Source organism: Enhydra lutris, unplaced genomic scaffold, assembly GCF_002288905.1.
Source record: "Enhydra lutris kenyoni isolate GAN:26980312 unplaced genomic scaffold, ASM228890v2 scaffoldscaffold9, whole genome shotgun sequence".
Taxonomy (NCBI): domain Eukaryota; kingdom Metazoa; phylum Chordata; class Mammalia; order Carnivora; family Mustelidae; genus Enhydra; species Enhydra lutris.
The window spans coordinates 43739159-43753316 of record NW_019154093.1 but is presented as its reverse complement, the minus strand read 5'-3'; the positions used below and the strand labels follow the sequence as shown (position 1 = coordinate 43753316).

The window sequence follows — 14158 nt, the reverse complement described above, 5'->3', positions numbered from 1 at the left end:
GTGACAGGTTCACTTCACTCATTTTTAAGATGATGTCTGCCAGATACCTAAATCTCAATATTCATAATGTGTCTGTGGGCTGTTATTTCAAGTAAAAAATGGTATTCAATGAAACTTGCAACTCATACAAAATTTTCAGAATAAAAAGGTTGGGGAGAAAGATATATTGATGTAATTTACAACATTAACAACATTCACAAACAAAAACAAAATAAAACTTCTACAGTCAACATTGTACTGCACATTTAATCATAAAATGTTGGAAACTGGAAATAAAACAATGATTTCTACTACCATCATTGTTTTGCAATATTATACTGAAGTCCTAACCAGTGCATCAAGGCAGAAAAAAAAAAAATGAAAGTATAAGAAATGGAAAAGAAGAAACAAAAATATAATTACTCACAGATGACATAATATAAAAGAATGCACATATAATTTGTTATCATTTTTATTAGACTTAGTAGGATTGCTAGATACAAATCAATTGTATTTCAAGCAAATCAGCAACAGTGAAAGCTGAAAAAGTATATCATTTATAACTGTATCACAAAAAAGAACACCTGGGAATAAATCTAGTAAAAGATGTGCAAGACCTCTGTGGAGAAAATAACAGATCTTAAATGATAAACACTTTTAAGAGTAACTCTATATATATGAAGAGATATAACATGCACATTGAATAGAAAACTTAATGATGTAAAGATGTAACCTGTCCTGAGATTGAGCTACCGATTCAAAGTAATCGCAGTCAAAATTCTAAATACCAAAGGATTTCTTTTGTCAAATTTTATAAGCTCACTTTAACATGCATATGAATTGAAAAGGGCCATAAAAGCTAGGATACCCTTGGATGAAGAACAAGATGTTAACAGGCATAAGGATGGACAAACAGACCAATGGAACACACACACACACAAAACCCCAAATAATATGGGATTAAAGCACCAAGCAGAGCAGTAGAGAAAAAAAAATCAGGCTTTGAAGAAAGGGGAGTTGGAAGAATTGAATCTTTTAAAAAGTAAGTCTAGACCCTTATTTATATGGAGGAGAATTAGAAACTTTTATCTGAAAGATAGTACAACTCTATTAGAAATAAAATGTAGGGGCGCCTGAGTGGCTCAGTGGGTTGGGCCGCTGCCTTCAGCTCAGGTCATGATCTCAGGGTCCTGGGATCGAGTCCCGCATCGGGCTCTCTGATCAGCGGGGAGCCTGCTTCCCTCTCTCTCTCTTTCTCTCTGCCTGCCTCTCTGTCTACTTGTGATCTCTCTCTCTGTCAAATAAATAAATAAAATCTAAAAAAAAAAAAAAAAAGAAATAAAATGTAGGAGAAAAGTTTTATAACATCATAGCAGGACAACTTTTTCTTAAACAAGATACAAAAGCACTAACAATAAAGGAAAAGGTTGACAAAATAAACTATATTAAATTTAAAAATGTCTATCTTTCACCAAAAGACAATATTAAGAGAGCAAACATGCAGGCTACAGGTCTGTGTGTGTGTCTTATCTACTCTCTCTCTCTGCCACCCTGTGATGTGTATGTGTATACATATATGTGCATATACATGCATATGCATATCCTAAGAAGAGTCAATATATAGATATATAACAAATCCTTACAAATCAATAATTAATGATAGCATAGCAGACAGTCAAAGCAACAGAAAGATGGGCAAAAGATTGTCATTATATAAAAGAGGAAATTCAAATGGAAAATAAGCATCAGAAAAGGTGCTTCTCATTAGTAATCAGAAAAATGCAAATTAAAACAATGAGATGTTATTGCACCTCTACCAGGTTGCCTGGAAATTAAAATGTCTGACAATATCAAATGTTAAAAAGAATGTATAGGAACTGGAAGTCTCAAACAATAACTGGGAGGAGTGTGAGCTTTTCATAAACATTTTGGAAAATGAAAGCATTCTCCTGTATACTTGAGTATATATATATATAAACCCTAAAACCCAAGAATTCTACTCCCTGCTATATAGCTTATGAAAATGCATTTCTTTATATACCAGGATTCATGTACAAGAATATTCAGAGCTGCATTGGTTTTAACACCTTCCATTGCAAATAACACAAACATTCATCAACACTCTTGTGCAAAAGAATACCATCCAGCATTGAAAAAAAATGAACATGTATGAATCTTAAAACATTATGTCACGCAAAAGCCAGACACAAAGGGACATATAGTAGAAGATCCTACTTATATGACCCTTTTAGTAAGCTATGGGTAGGATATTTTCTTAACATAATAAGGAATATCATTCTGAAATCATAACCAACATCACAGGGAACAATGTCCTGCTAGAGGCTGAGACACTTGGTTGGCTCATGCAACTCTTGATCTCAGGGTCATGAGTTCGAGCCCCATATTGGGTGTAGAGATTACTTAGATAAATAAAACTTAAAAAACAACAACAACAACAACAACAAAAACACCACACCTGGGACACCGGGGTGGCTCAGTCAGTGAAATGTCTCCCTTTGGCCCAGGTCATGATCTCAGGGTCCTGACATGAAGCCCCGCATCCCGCTCCTTGCTGAGCAGGGAGCCTGCATCTCCCTCTCCCTCTGTCTGTTGCTCGCCCTGCTTGTGCTCTTTCTGTCTGTCTCTCTCTCTCTCTGTCAAATAAATAAATAAAATCTTTAAAAACAAACAAACAAAAAAACACCCAAAAGCTATAATATTAAAAAATACACTAAGGCTATGAAAAGTCATTCGCTAAAGAAATCTGTCTCATTTTGTTTAATTTGGAGTCCCAGAAAATTATATGGAAACCTTACCCACCCTTCCTTCCTTCCTTTCTTCCTTCCTTCCTTTCTTTCTGTTATTGTTGTTATTGTTGTTAGGAGACTGATTAACATCTTATGGAGTAATGGTCTGGAAGATGGTTTGGAAAGTCTGTACTAGATATGGTCTTTTCAGGGCTGGAAACAAGATGTGAATGCTCACTGATTCCACAATTATTTTACATTGTTCTGGAAGTTCTACTCAATATAATAACTGGAGCCCAGAGGCAGGGTTGGAGGAAGTATTCATACTTTAAAAAGGGGGGGGGGGGAATCAGCATTATTTGCAGATGATATGCTAGTGTTTCTTGCAAACACAACAAACCAGAGGAAAGTATTAGAATAGGAAAAATTTAAAGTGGTAGCCAGTTACAACATGGATATACAAAATTACCATTCCTAGTACATCAGTGAAAAGCAGAACTACAATAGAAAAATATTTAATGTATAATATCACCAAAATGCAAAATACCCAGGGGTAAAAACTGAATAAGAAATTGGTGAATGCTCTAAGAAAAATGAACATGTAGGCCTCCAGTCCAGATATGGAATTATAAGTGGTTTTTTAAGGGAAAAAAAATACTTGAGTGTCTACATCCAGACTAGATGCTTGCTAAAGTTTATCTCAGTTCTGAAATCTGGTGATCCACTATCAAACAAGCTAAATAAACCCTTTGAGTTACAGGAATCCGATATTAGGATTTAAATGTTTATTCTTGCTTTGGAGTCTCTCTTTCCTTGATTACTGTGGTAATTATAGCTTAAAATTCCTTTCTTGTTTGAATAATTATTTTTAAACTATTTTAAATCTTCTTCTAGATATCATGGGTTATTGACCCAGTAAATGAAATTACTGAGCCCACAGTATTTTAATGCTTTAATGAAGTGGCTTTCTAAAATGCTCACTCCCCGTGACCATGTAAAGCATAGCAATTAACTAAAACTGAAAATTACCACCCTTCTAGTACTCAAGATTGCGGAAACCAGACAAACTAGAGACCTTACTTAGGCTTCAGAAGATCAAGAGACAACAATAAATAATTATCCACAGGATGAACAAACCAACGTGCTTTATCGAAAATGACAGTGCCTTGTGGATAGTTTTAAGAGCAGATTCCAGACTTTCTTAGAATCTTCTCCAAAACCTATGTAACTGAATTTTAGAACTCTCCATGGGATCATTTTGATAAAGGGCAATTTGAACATCTCAAGCACTGAATATTGTAGCAACTTTACATATTTTGAAGCTGAAAAGAAATAAGGCCCCGGAGTTAAAACAGATCAATTGCCATAAAATGAGAAGGCATAGGCAATCCAAAATGTAAACAAGTTTATTTTTGTTTCATTTACAGAATAGGCTTACTGACAGGCTATGAAAAGAATGGGTGTCCTTTTCTTTCCTTCCAAGAAGGAAATCTGACTGCTAAAAGTTGTGGCCATGTGCTACAGTCATGACACGTGCCCTTCTCATGGTTCCCCTGCCTCGCGCCTGGGCTCCTGTCTGTCTGTCATTCCATACTGAAACATGGGGACTAATTAACAAGTTAGTGAATTATGTATGAATATATTATTGAACACACGGGCCTGACCATAAAAATAAATAAATAACCCTGTTCTATAGAATTCTATTTGCAAAGTGGAGAAGTAAAAAGCCAAATAATTTTTCTAGTTCTGATTTTTATGAAAATGGTCTGCCTCTGTGTGTGTGTGTGTGTGTGTGTGTGTGTGTGTGTGTGTGTCTAACTGCTATAAACAAGGAAGTATTAATTTTTTGCAAAGAATAGGAGATGCTTCAAATAAAACTGGGACTTGTTGGGGTGTCCGGGTGGCTCAGTTGGTCAAACGTGCACCTTTGGCTCAGGTTATAATCTCGGGGTCTTGGGACCAAGCCCTGTGCTTCTCCCTCTCCTTCTGCCACTCCCCCTGCTTGTGCTCTCGCGCGCGCTCTCTCTCTCTCTCTCTCAACCGGCTTCAAGCAGGATAATAGAACACAGATATGCACTGACTTTGTCATCATACCTGTGTTCAAATCCGTCTCTGTCACTTTCTAGCTGGGCACTTTCTTGTCAATCTTTCAACTTTGTGACTCTGTTTTATAACTTTTCCAATTCATTGATTAGTCATCCATGAGCAACCATTGTATTTGCCCACATGGTGACCTTGAATAAAATCCAACATTACCGTTCATCCCCCCACCAAGTCATTCATGGGCAAGATAATTCTAGCTGAAGACACCCAGGAGGTACAAAAGAGGGCTCTCCCCTCTGGGATCTTCATTTCTTCCTACTGACTCTATTTCTCTGCATTTCTTCACAAAGCAGTATATTTCTCCTAGTTCTTCAAGCTCATATTCACACGACTATCACTCACTCAGCCCCCTAAAGACTCTCTAGTTACCAGGATTGACCCTGCTCTCGGGGGTTATAGAGATGTATCAATAACAGATCATGTGATAAAGTCATGCATACACACATTTTACAAGAGGAAACGAGGCCTTGTTATTTCCTGCATTATATCATGTGAGGAGGATTCCCTTTAGGACTAGTAAAATCTTTCTGATTTGACTTAGCTCTTTGTTGTTTTGCTTAGAAGATGGTAGCAATAAAGTTAAGTATGTTTCAAAAGCCTCAGACAATTGCTTCCTTCATTTTGTTCCCCCCACAAGTCTACTCGGTACATAGGTGCTACTAAGAAAACATCAGAATGAAGGCTTCCATGTGGGCTGGATTGTGAATGGAGAGCACGCACTGTGAAGAAAATCATTCCTCTCTCATGATGAGAAAAATTCCTCAGATCGAAGTTCTCCCTCTGCCCCATGGAAGAAACGTAAGTAACAATCGTGATCCTTTCTTAAGACCACACTGCAAGCTTCAAAAGACAACCAAGGCCAGGAAAATTCCTCTAATGGTGATCTGTTTCCTCCGAGTGACAGTGAGAGGCCGTTCCAAATCAAACACGGCAATGGGCTTGGGCTTTGTCTCTTAGAAACAAAAGGATAGATTAAGCTAAAAATTTTAGAAAGAAAATTAATTTCAAAATAGATTTCCTGGCTGGGGGTTAGGAAGACTATTCTCAAAAAAATAAGGGGTTATTTGTAGTCCTTTTTGGAAAACTAGTAAGGCTTTATGCAGAGTATGGATCCTCACAGATGGCAGTGAAGCGTTTCATGTATGCACAGGGGAACAGTTCCAAGCTGATATTTTTTCCCCTGGAAAACTTTCTAATACTTCCCCATTAATAATGGGCCATTATCTTGAATTGAAGCTGGTAAGTCCAAACTCCATAGGACTGGTAGTTATGCTTTGAATGTGTTCTTGCAGTTCTCCAGCCGCCAAGTTAAACGCAGGGTAGCCTATGGCTTCCCAAGTTGAGTTTTGACTCATTTCTAACCAATTGACCTGTGCTCTGGTTTTTGACTGCAACAGTAAGTCGGTCAACAAAAATATCCTGGATGAATGAGCTGACATGACCACCAAACCCTGAGTTCCAACTCTCAAGCTGGAAGTCAAACCCCTAATTTACTCTAGTCCCAGGCTGATTAGACCCATTATTTAATGAAGTCTCTCTTGGCTGTCTGTCTATCAAATTATTTGTATTCATGGAGAGAAAGTGATAAGCCAAAATGCTAATTATCCATTTTTCTAAAATAAAAGGTCCATGCTAAGAATAACAATGAGTTATTAAAATAGCACTTTTCATCTGACATAATACATCTTAACAAGCTCTTTAAATCCAGGGATTTTCATTGCTGGACATCTTATCTAATAAAAAGGAAGATGTTTACTTTCTATCTATTCAGACTTTGGTAGCATTGGGCAACAGCTTTTGAATTTGAATGCTATTGAAAATAATGAGATAAGATGGGGAAATCCAGTCTTAAAAAAAAAAAAAAATCCTACACTTAATGTACTTAATGTACTGATTTAAATGATCATTTTCCCAAGTACCTGAGTCTAAAATAGTGATTCTCAGCTAGGATGAATTTTGTCCCCTAGGGGATATTTGACAATGTCTGGAGACATATTTGGTTATTATAATTGGGGGTTCTGGGGTGGTACTGCTGGCATCTGGTGGGTAGAAGCCAAGAATGCTGCTAAACATCCTACAATGAACAGCAAAGCCACACTCTCCCCAAAGAATTCATCAGCCTAAACTGTCCATAGTGCTGAGGTTGTGAAACTCAGATCTAAAAGAAATGAAAGAATTCTAATAACAATCAGGCAATGGCTCTAATGAAATTTGGCTACATTAGTGTTATGAAATATATATACGCTCCTAATAGCTTTGCAACTTTTTTTTTAAATCATTTTTTTTAATTTATTTTCAGCAGGACAGTATTCATTGTTTTTGTACCACACCCAGTGCTCCATGCAATCCGTGCCCTCTCTAATACCCACCACCTGGTTCCCCCAACCTCCCAACCCCCTTTGCAACTTGTTTCTAAAGAATATGCAATCCTGCAAAAAGTTCCGTTAGGGAGTAAACTCCTCTTCAACCGATCTCATCAGCACTACCTGCCCACAGAACTTGAGTTCATTCGTATACAATCAACAAGCTGGGATAAGTTCCATCCCATGTCCCACACTCACAACACACAGTCACACCTGAGGCCTGTCACACACAGGGGCTGCCTTAGCTCACAACTACCACCAATTACACTGATCACTTTAAAAAAAAAATTAGACAGGGGTGCCTAAATGGCTCCGATGGTTGAGCATCTGCCTTTGGCTCAGATCATGGTCTTCAGGTCCTGGGATTGAGACCCGAGTCTGGCTTCCTGCTGAACGGGGAGCCTCCTTCTTCCTCTCCCTCTGCCTCTCCCCCTGCTTGTACTCTGTGTGTGTGTGTCTCTCTCAAATGAATAAATTTAAAAAAACAAAAACAAAAACAAAAAACATAAAAACTAAAATAAAATAAAAAAAATTAGACATTTTGATAACTGGGAGCCAAGTGATTCAGGGAGCATAATTCATGCATCGATTTGTTTTCTTTGTAAAATTGTAGCATTAAACTTCCCACATAATGTCCTAAATCATTTTTAACCACAAAACAACTTACAGGTTAACTTCCAGTCTTCCTAGAGGAAAAGTCAAGAGAAAACAGTTTATTTTCTAGACAGGTTTCTGTTTCCTTGGCATACCAACTTTTGGCACTGGAGAGCTGTGAGAAACACAGTGGTTTGGGGTTGGCAAGCTCTGAGCAGTTCAGTTCCCAGCAGCCAGGCTCCTCTGAGGCCTGCCAAAACCACAAAGCAACACTGAGTCTTTGGAGCCAAGAGCCCTTGGGAGGGAAACATCCTCTGTGCAAAAAAATCAATATATGCTCCATTAGCTAAAAGGTTGATTATCAGTAGCAGTATCCTTAATAAATCTTAGCAAAGTTTTAGAATTGGAAGGATACTAGTGTTCTAGAAGTTTGGTAGTGAATAGAGAGTATCAATAATGTAGATGCCAGAGAGAGCCAACCATCTCTAAAGCCATCTCTTTAGTTAACACCAAAGTCCCTCTCACTGGTTCAAACTTATTTAATTCATAAGTTCTTTTCAAAAGTAAAACAAACAAACCAAACCAAAAAACCTTGGAGATTAAAGAAAATAATAGAGGCAGATAGCGGGCAGAAAGAATCATGAACATTTGTTTATCTGCAACAACTTACCTAAAGTTCACATATACCCCATGATGAAATATTTGCTGGAATACAAGGTGCTCCACCAAAACACAACAAAACACAGAAGTAAAAGCACCATGAAACCAACATAAATAATAAATCATTCTATAAATAAATGAGCAGAGAAATCTATCAAAATCCATTAAAACAAGAATCATACATAAAACTGAGTTTGGGTGTAGAGGCTGAATGAAAGGTCAGTATGATACAATGATAGGAAGTGGTAGCAGATCATTCAAAGGGGAGGAAACAAATATCCAGCTGCTTTAAATTGTTGCTTATTATGAAAAATTAATTACATACATTATTTTTTTTTTAATTTTATTTATTTCACAGAGAGAGAGAGAGAACAAGTAAGGGGAGCAAGAGAGAGAGAAGCAGCCTCCCTGCTGAGCAGGGAGCCCAATGCAGGGCTCTATTGCAGGGCTCTATTCCAGGACTCCAGGACCATGACCTGAACTGAAGGCAGACACTTAACGGACTGAGCCACCCAGATGCCCTAAACTATAGCCATTCTTAATAAATGGTATGAAAAAGCTAGGCTGAGGGTACAAACAGTATCGTGTAAAAGCAGAATACTAAATCATCTAGAAAACAAACACATTGGCATGTTTGGCACTTGATCTTATTTTGCATTATTTCCTCAAAGTACGATCATTTTTTCATTTCCCCCTTGACAGACAAATTCTAATACAAAAAGCTTCTAGAAGAAAGTAATTAAAATGTTGATGTGTGCCATACTGTCTTAATAGAAAACTTTTTTTAAGAGGGTGAATTAAAACTGATCTCAAAGGTTAAATGTAATGAAGTGTGTCTAAGATACACAGTTACCAATTAAAAACATATTTGGGGTAATTAGCATTCAAAATAAACATGGAGACTGTAAACTCTGGAATTCATATCTCATACTCTCACAAAGCTGTGGGTCCATAAAAGTAACTGAATCAAAACACTAACTACACAAAATAAGATGCTGCCCTCTGGCACTCCTTGCTAGAAGAACCCTTAGGGAGACTGCTTTGTTACTTCTGTTAACCCCAAATCCGCAAGGTTCTCACTGTATGCAGAATAAATTCCAAACCCTTCATGTGGCTTCAGGCGCCCTGGACTCTGGCCCTCTCAATCGCAGCGAGCCAGCAAACTTCATTTGTTCTTGACCATGTCGTGCTCTTGCCACAGCCTCAGGACTTGGAACACTGTCTTGTTTTTCCTGGAACACTTTACCTTCCACTCCTCCTGCCATTTTCACAAGTTCCTTCTCATCATGTAGGACCTAGCTGAAATGTCAGCTTCTCAAGAAGTCTCTTTCTGACCGCTTGTTCAAGCCCAAAGTAAATCCTTGGGCCCTTACATAGCACACGGTGGTGTACCTTCAGAGACCCTCATCATCATTATAATTGTGTACTTCTAAACCCATTCACTCATTTACTGTCAGTCTTCCCCATAAGTCCCGAAGTTTCTTGGAGAAAGAGGACATTCCATTTGCCACTGAATCAACAACACTAACAAGTTGCCTGGCCCAAAGCAGATGTTAATCAATATTTTTAAAAACATAAAAGTAGTTTTAGATGCGCTGTAAATACCACACGGGTTAAAAGACTTAGCCGTGATGTTTACTGATAGAGTGGTTTCAGCACCATTACCCAACAACAGTGTTAAGTAGGATACTACTTTATTCACAAAGCATCTCATTATTTTCAGTGCATAAATTTTAAATTTTGTTACGTTCAATGAACTTGGAGGAACCTCCAAGAACAGAGAGACCTCTGGTACCATTGAGACACACGGTTTATCCATCTCCTGTTGAACAAAGAAACTGTAAAGTACACTCAATACAGTCACTGTCTATACCATAGAAATGTGTGCATGTGTCCAAACTCACCTATAAGCAGATTCCTAGTCAGGGACCCTGCCAGACAGACTGTCCTGAAATAGACATGTCAGGGTTTAGTCCCTGATTCTTTTCTTCTCCTGAACTTTTTCAAAAGACTGCTTTCTTCACCCACATTTTACTTTAATATCCATGAGGTCCAGTATGAAATTTCAGATAAAGTATCACACTGAGTTAGAGGGACAGAATCTAAAAGAGACTTAAATTTGTAATGAAAACGTTATGATTGCTGGAGAAGCCAGGATCATAGAACGTTTCTTGTTTAAGCAGGCCTGTCCAAATGGGCACAACATGAAAATGGAGAGATGTTAGAAAACAAGGAAAGGATAAAATTACAGTAGGATATTCATCTATGAACAAGAGTATAAAATCATGTTTAACTCTTAAGTTTAATTGAGAAAAGAAAAAGGCAGATTTTTAAGGGTCATTGGTAAAGGGTACAAAGCATAACATTCAAATGCAATTTTAATGCTTAGTTAATAATCAGATGTAAGTTTTATAAAAGCAAGGAATTTGTTTGGTCCTAGTATAACTCCAGCATCCATAATTGGTCTGACATCTAGCAGGCCATCCCCAAGTATTTGTCAAATGAATAATAACCGTAACGGCAACTTCTATTAACGCTGTGTCAAATACTGTCCAAAATAATTCACAGATAAACGCCAATAACCATTACAACAGTCTTAGGAGGAAGGCTTATCATTACGATTTTATAAACGAGTTAACAAAGTCCTAATAACTTCTCCAGGATCAGAGGGAAAAGCCAGCATCCGCTATCAGGACAAGCTGGCTGCAGAGCCGGCTCTCCTAGCCACCGTATTAAACAGGCTTCTTGGACATGCAGAATGGTACGGAGGACAAATGCAGGCACATTTAAAAGGGAGTGCAGGGAAAAAGAAATCAGAATGTAAGATGAACTATAGGGCTGAAGAACAGGGCCTGTTTCTGTATATCGGCTCGCTAGAAGCTGCAAGTGCAACGCCATAGGATATTATGGAGGAGGCTGATGGCACGATGGGGGGTGGGAAAGGGAGTCCAGAAAAGACAGATAACAAATAAATAAAGAGCTTATTTTGTTCCACAGTAACAACTATACCACTAGCTGCAACCACTAGTGCTGCCAGAAGAACCCTACAGAAATGAGGCAGACCCTGTTTTTCAAAAGAGTAAGAATGAAAAAATAAAGTCCTGTGGTGCTTTTCCTCTATTGGCCCTGCTTATAAATTCATAGCACAGCATGGAGGTTATTAAAATCCCATATGTGAGAACCACACACAGCACAAAGAGATATGAATTGGCGTTCCATGGAGATAATGCTACCTAATGGGCAAAACAAGTAGTAGAGTTTCATTTTTATTCTGAGTACATGTGAAAAGGGCTCAGCATCACACTACCATGCATGGATAGCTGACCGTCCAAAGACTGTTTCTACCCCTGTTTCTTATGGATTAATAGGTGGGATAGAAAGAGTAGGGCTGTTATCTGTCCAAGTCTGGATATTCCATGATATTTTTTCTTTGCTTGCAACCATCTGAGATAGAGTAGATAAAAAGCTTTTCCAGCTGTCCTGGCACAGAAGGGAAGTAAAAGAAAACCTTCCCCTGCTCCCCACATAGCATCATGGAAGCCCAGGGGTCTGAAGGAGCTCACTATTTCCACTCAAGGGTCTCCCAGAGACTCACCTCTATGCCCAGTGCAGGCTGGCTTACACTCTGTTATTGCTGAGTTGGTCTGTTCATGGTTTTTGGTTGGTTGGTTGGTTGGTTGGCTGGCTGGGTTTCTTCGGGGGTCAGAAGAGGCTGCTGAATGTCCTATTACAGAAGACCAAATCTGACTAATCAGAGTAAATGCTGTATGATCTGGCATTGAGAGTGGGCGGCCACACTTAAGATCAAAAAGCTGGTTTTACAAGTCAGGAAATGACAGATGCTGGCAAGGATGCGGAGAAAGGAGAACCCTCCTACACTGTTAGTGGAAATGCAAGCTGGTGCAACCACTCTGGAAAACAGCATGGAGGTTCCTCAACAAGTTGAAAATAGAGCTACCCTATGACCCAGCAATTGCACTACTGGGTATTTACCCTAAAGATACAAATGTAGTGATCCGAAGGGGCACGTGTACCCGAATGTTTATAAGAGCAATGTCCACAATAGCCAAACTATGGAAAGAACCTAGATGTCCATCAACAGATGAATGGATAAAGAAGGTGTGGTATATATACCCAATGGAATACTATGCAGCCATCAAAAGAAATGAAATCTTGCCATTTGCGATGATGTGGATGGAACTAGAGGGTATCATGCTTAGTGAAATAAGTCAATCGGAGAAAGACAACTATCATATGATCTCCCTGATATGAGGAAGTGGAGATGCAACATGGGGGGTTTGGGGGGTAGGAAAAGAATAAATGAAACAAGATGGGATCGGGAGGGAGACAAACCATAAGTGACTCTTAATCTCACAAAACAAACTGAGGGTTGCTGGGGGAAGGGGGGTTGGGAGAGGGGGGTGGGGTTATGGACATTGGGGAGGGTATGTGCTATGGTGAGTGCTGTGAAGTGTATAAACCTGGCGATTCACAGACCTGTACCCCTGGGGATAAAAATACATTATATGTTTTTAAAAAAATAAAATTTAAAAAAAAAATTTAAAAACTAAAAAAAAAAAAAAAAAAAGCTGGTTTTATGAATATCCTATGACCTTAATCAGCAGAAAACCTTACATCTAAAATTTCCTAAGTAACTTAGTGCTGAAATTTAATGAAGACAAAATAGAAGCTATTTTTAATTGACTTACTCTAAAATCAACCTTCAAAAGCAGGTAAATTTGTGGTCATAAACACCTGGACGAGGGTATGGGCAGAAGACACTACTCTAAGGAGCCAGGAAGTTTAAAATCCAGCTAGTAACACAAAGTAATTCTCTGGCCTTCTTGGTAACCAAAACCTAAAAAATTTAAACCGAATCTAATATAACTTAATGTAAGACAAGAAATGTATCATGTTTAGGTAGGTCATTAATTAAAATATGAGTGGTTTCTGAGTTACCACATCATTCTTTCACTCAGCAAATACGTAATGAGCATCTGCCCTGTTCCATGACCCCAGCCCCTCATGAACCTCACTGTAGTGCTGAGAGGGCAAGTAGATCACCTCCTCCAGTCCTAGAGATACCCTTGAAGAATATTAAATGGCATGGCTGTTGATCTATTGGTTCCTCAAGGAAACTTAATTTCCGGTATAAATACATTATCAAGTCTCTGTTGGTGGCTTGAAACAAGGAGCAACAAATTCAGGAGCCATGGGTAAGATAACCATGTCCAGGCTGATAGGCAGAAAAAAGCTACCTCAAAACAAGGAGAATGAGGCAAGATGAAAGGCTATGTTGCACAAAGGTTAAACTGAGCTCTAGGATAGGAAATTAAAATACTGGGTTCAGAAAGAGGGAGCATCCTTACATGAACTTCAACATCAAACCTCTTAGACCTCTTAGAAACCTCTACTGACCAGTGTCAACCATCTTACTACCACATATAAAAAGATGAGTGTTGCACTAGTAATTTAGGATAACAACTCTCTTTTAAGAATCCTCTACTGGGGGACGCCTGGGTGGCTCAGTTGGTTAAGCTGCCTTCGGCTTGGGTCATGATCCCGGCGTCCTGGGATCGAGTCCCACATCGGGCTCCTTGCTTGGCAGGGAGCCTGCTTCTCCCTCTGCCTCTGCCTGCCACTCTGCCTGTGCTCGCTCCTGCTTCTCTCTCTATGTCAAATGAATAAATAAAATATTAAAAAAAAAAAAAA

The 14158-nt window shown here is 38.6% G+C and overlaps 1 protein-coding gene across 1 annotated transcript in view; it reads right to left on the bottom strand.

Moving 5' to 3' along the window:
* LOC111143388 (ST6 N-acetylgalactosaminide alpha-2,6-sialyltransferase 3) overlaps nucleotides 1-14158 on the bottom strand; it is a 533116-nt gene that overhangs the window by 205158 nt on the left and 313800 nt on the right. The window lies entirely within an intron of this gene.